The sequence below is a fragment of the Dunckerocampus dactyliophorus genome, unplaced genomic scaffold, assembly GCF_027744805.1.
Source record: "Dunckerocampus dactyliophorus isolate RoL2022-P2 unplaced genomic scaffold, RoL_Ddac_1.1 HiC_scaffold_22, whole genome shotgun sequence".
NCBI classification, from domain to species: Eukaryota; Metazoa; Chordata; class Actinopteri; order Syngnathiformes; family Syngnathidae; genus Dunckerocampus; species Dunckerocampus dactyliophorus.
Window position 1 is genome coordinate 272,501 of NW_026559858.1, and position 5,000 is coordinate 277,500.

The following is a 5,000-nucleotide window of genomic DNA, read 5'->3' on the forward strand; positions in this document are numbered from 1 at the left end:
GAGCTAGGCAGAAACCCATGCCGAGCTGCCTGGAGCCCAGGGGCGGCTGTAAAGTCTGTGGAGTGCCGCTGTGTCCCTGGATGAAATGAGAAAAAGGGTGGAAAAATGGCAGAGTGTCAAGGGAGCTAGGCAGAAACCCATGCCGAGCTGCCTGGAGCCCAGGGGCGGCTGTAAAGTCTGTGGAGTGCCGCTGTGTCCCTGGATGAAATGAGAAAAAGGGTGGAAAAATGGCAGAGTGTCAAGGGAGCTAGGCAGAAACCCATGCCGAGCTGCCTGGAGCCCAGGGGCGGCTGTAAAGTCTGTGGAGTGCCGCTGTGTCCCTGGATGAAATGAGAAAAAGGGTGAAAAAATGGCAAAGTGTCAAGGGAGAAATTCAGAAACCCATGCCTAGGGTCCTGGAGCCCAGGGGCGGTTCTAAAGTCTGTGAGAGCCGCTGTGTCCCTGGATGAAATGAGAAAAAAGGTGAAAAAATGGCAAAGTGTCAAGGGAGCTAGGCAGAAACCCATGCCTAGGGTCCTGGAGCCCAGGGGCCGCGGGAAAGTCTGTGGAGAGCCGCTGTGTCCCTGGATGAAATGAGAAAAAGGGTGAAAAAATGGCAAAGTGTCAAGGGAGAAATTCAGAAACCCATGCCTAGGGTCCTGGAGCCCAGGGGCGGTTCTAAAGCCTGTGAGAGCCGCTGTGTCCCTGGATGAAATGAGAAAAAAGGTGAAAAAATGGCAAAGTGTCAAGGGAGAAATTCAGAAACTCAGGCCGAGCTGGCTGGAGCCCAGGGGCGGCTGCAAAGTCTGTGGAGAGCCGCTGTGTCCCTGGATGAAATGAGAAAAAAGGTGAAAAAATGGCAAAGTGTCAAGGGAGAAATTCAGAAACCCAGGCCGAGCTGCCTGGAGCCCAGGGGCGGCTGCAAAGTCTGTGGAGAGCCGCTGTGTCCCTGGATGAAATGAGAAAAAGGGTGAAAAAATGGCAAAGTGTCAAGGGAGCTAGGCAGAAACCCATGCCGAGCTGCCTGGAGCCCAGGGGCGGCTGTAAAGTCTGTGGAGTGCCGCTGTGTCCCTGGATGAAATGAGAAAAAGGGTGGAAAAATGGCAGAGTGTCAAGGGAGCTAGGCAGAAACCCATGCCGAGCTGCCTGGAGCCCAGGGGCGGCTGTAAAGTCTGTGGAGTGCCGCTGTGTCCCTGGATGAAATGAGAAAAAGGGTGAAAAAATGGCAAAGTGTCAAGGGAGAAATTCAGAAACCCATGCCTAGGGTCCTGGAGCCCAGGGGCGGTTCTAAAGTCTGTGAGAGCCGCTGTGTCCCTGGATGAAATGAGAAAAAAGGTGAAAAAATGGCAAAGTGTCAAGGGAGCTAGGCAGAAACCCATGCCTAGGGTCCTGGAGCCCAGGGGCCGCGGGAAAGTCTGTGGAGAGCCGCTGTGTCCCTGGATGAAATGAGAAAAAGGGTGAAAAAATGGCAAAGTGTCAAGGGAGAAATTCAGAAACCCATGCCTAGGGTCCTGGAGCCCAGGGGCGGTTCTAAAGCCTGTGAGAGCCGCTGTGTCCCTGGATGAAATGAGAAAAAAGGTGAAAAAATGGCAAAGTGTCAAGGGAGAAATTCAGAAACTCAGGCCGAGCTGGCTGGAGCCCAGGGGCGGCTGCAAAGTCTGTGGAGAGCCGCTGTGTCCCTGGATGAAATGAGAAAAAAGGTGAAAAAATGGCAAAGTGTCAAGGGAGAAATTCAGAAACCCAGGCCGAGCTGCCTGGAGCCCAGGGGCGGCTGCAAAGTCTGTGGAGAGCCGCTGTGTCCCTGGATGAAATGAGAAAAAGGGTGAAAAAATGGCAAAGTGTCAAGGGAGCTAGGCAGAAACCCATGCCTAGGGTCCTGGAGCCCAGGGGCCGCGGGAAAGTCTGTGGAGAGCCGCTGTTGCCCTGGATGAAATGAGAAAAAGGGTGAAAAAATGGCAAAGTGTCAAGGGAGCTAGGCAGAAACCCATGCCTAGGGTCCTGGAGCCCAGGGGCCGCGGGAAAGTCTGTGGAGAGCCGCTGTGTCCCTGGATGAAATGAGAAAAAAGGTGAAAAAATGGCAAAGTGTCAAGGGAGAAATTCAGAAACTCAGGCCGAGCTGGCTGGAGCCCAGGGGCGGCTGCAAAGTCTGTGGAGAGCCGCTGTGTCCCTGGATGAAATGAGAAAAAAGGTGAAAAAATGGCAAAGTGTCAAGGGAGAAATTCAGAAACTCAGGCCGAGCTGGCTGGAGCCCAGGGGCGGCTGCAAAGTCTGTGGAGAGCCGCTGTGTCCCTGGATGAAATGAGAAAAAAGGTGAAAAAATGGCAAAGTGTCAAGGGAGAAATTCAGAAACCCAGGCCGAGCTGCCTGGAGCCCAGGGGCGGCTGCAAAGTCTGTGGAGAGCCGCTGTGTCCCTGGATGAAATGAGAAAAAAGGTGAAAAAATGGCAAAGTGTCAAGGGAGCTAGGCAGAAACCCATGCCTAGGGTCCTGGAGCCCAGGGGCCGCGGGAAAGTCTGTGGAGTGCCGCTGTGTCCCTGGATGAAATGAGAAAAAAGGTGAAAAAATGGCAAAGTGTCAAGGGAGAAATTCAGAAACTCAGGCCGAGCTGCCTGGAGCCCAGGGGCGGCTGCAAAGTCTGTGGAGAGCCGCTGTGTCCCTGGATGAAATGAGAAAAAGGGTGAAAAAATGGCAAAGTGTCAAGGGAGCTAGGCAGAAACCCATGCCTAGGGTCCTGGAGCCCAGGGGCCGCGGGAAAGTCTGTGGAGAGCCGCTGTTGCCCTGGATGAAATGAGAAAAAGGGTGGAAAAATGGCAAAGTGTCAAGGGAGAAATTCAGAAACTCAGGCCGAGCTGCCTGGAGCCCAGGGGCGGCTGCAAAGTCTGTGGAGAGCCGCTGTGTCCCTGGATGAAATGAGAAAAAGGGTGGAAAAATGGCAGAGTGTCAAGGGAGCTAGGCAGAAACCCATGCCGAGCTGCCTGGAGCCCAGGGGCGGCTGTAAAGTCTGTGGAGAGCCGCTGTGTCCCTGGATGAAATGAGAAAATGGGTGGAAAAATGGCAAAGTGTCAAGGGAGCTAGGCAGAAACCCATGCCTAGGGTCCTGGAGCCCAGGGGCTGTTCTAAAGTCTGTGAGAGCCGCTGTTGCCCTGGATGAAATGAGAAAAAGGGTGGAAAAATGGCAAAGTGTCAAGGGAGAAATTCAGAAACCCAGGCCGAGCTGCCTGGAGCCTCAAAGCGGATAGAAATAGCGTGGAGAGCCGCTGTTAAGCCAGACGCCCTCTGGCGGACACAGGCAGGAGTTGCAGTAAATGCATTGAAGTCAATGGGCGAGAGTACCCAATGCGCCAAAAAAGTGCTGAAAATATGACAAAGTGTCAAATGAATGGGAGTCAATGGGCGAGAGTACCCAATGCGCCAAAAAAGTGCTGAAAATATGACAAAGTGTCAAATGAATGGGAGTCAATGGGCGAGAGTACCCAATGCGCCAAAAAAGTGCTGAAAATATGACAAAGTGTCAAATGAATGGGAGTCAATGGGCGAGAGTACCCAATGCGCCAAAAAAGTGCTGAAAATATGACAAAGTGTCAAATGAATGGGAGTCAATGGGCGAGAGTACCCAATGCACAAAAAAAGTGCTGAAAAAGTCCACACGAGCCTAGTCAGAAATGCAGGCCGAGGCGGCTGGAGCCCCAAAGCGGCTATAAAAAGCGTGGAGAGCCGCTGTCGCCCCGGAGGAACGGAGAAAAAGTGCTGAAAAAAGGCCCACGTCCTAACGGACCGAGGCGGAAGTGCAGGCGAGGCGGCAGGAGTCTGAAAACCGCTATAAAAAGCGTGGAGAGCCGCTGTCGCCCCGGAGAAACGGAGAAAAAGTGCTGAAAAAAGGCCTAAATCCTAACGGACCTAGGCGGAAGTGCAGGCGAGGCGGCAGGAGTCTGAAAACGGCTATAAAATGCGTGGAGAGCCGCTGTCGCCCCGGAGAAACGGAGAAAAAGTGCTGAAAAAAGGCCTAAATCCTAACGGACCGAGGCGGAAGTGCAGGCGAGGCGGCAGGAGTCTGAAAACGGCTATAAAATGCGTGGAGAGCCGCTGTCGCCCCGGAGGAACGGAGAAAAAGTGCTGAAAAAAGGCCTAAATCCTAACGGACCGAGGCGGAAGTGCAGGCGAGGCGGCAGGAGTCTGAAAGCGGCTATAAAATGCGTGGAGAGCCGCTGTCGCCCCGGAGGAACGGAGAAAAAGTGCTGAAAAAAGGCCTAAATCCTAACGGACCGAGGCGGAAGTGCAGGCGAGGCGGCAGGAGTCTGAAAACGGCTATAAAATGCGTGGAGAGCCGCTGTCGCCCCGGAGGAACGGAGAAAAAGTGCTGAAAAAAGGCCTAAATCCTAACGGACCGAGGCGGAAGTGCAGGCGAGGCGGCAGGAGTCTGAAAGCGGCTATAAAACGCGTGGAGAGCCGCTCGGATGATTTTTCAAAGTGTCAAATGAATGGGAGTGAATGGGGCAGAGTACCCAATGTGTAAAAAAAGTGCTGAAAAAACGACAAAGTCCACACGAGCCTAGTCAGAAATGCAGTCCGAGGCGGCTGGAGCCCCAAAGCGGCTATAAAATGCGTGGAGAGCCGCTCGGATGATTTTTCAAAGTGTGAAATGAATGGGAGTGAATGGGGCGGAGTACCCAATGTGCAAAAAAAGTGCTGAAAAAACGACAAAGTCCACACGAGCCTAGTCAGAAATGAAGGCCGAGGCGGCTGGAGCCCCAAAGCGGCTATAAAATGCGTGGAGAGCCGCTCGGATGATTTTTCAAAGTGTGAAATGAATGGGAGTGAATGGGGCGGAGTACCCAATGCGCGAAAAAAGTGCTGAAAAAACGACAAAGTCCACACGAGCCTAGTCAGAAATGAAGGCCGAGGCGGCTGGAGCCCCAAAGCGGCTATAAAATGCGTGGAGAGCCGCTCGGATGATTTTTCTAAGTGTGAAATGAATGGGAGTGAATGGGGCGGAGTACCCAATGCGCGAAAAAAGTGCTGAAA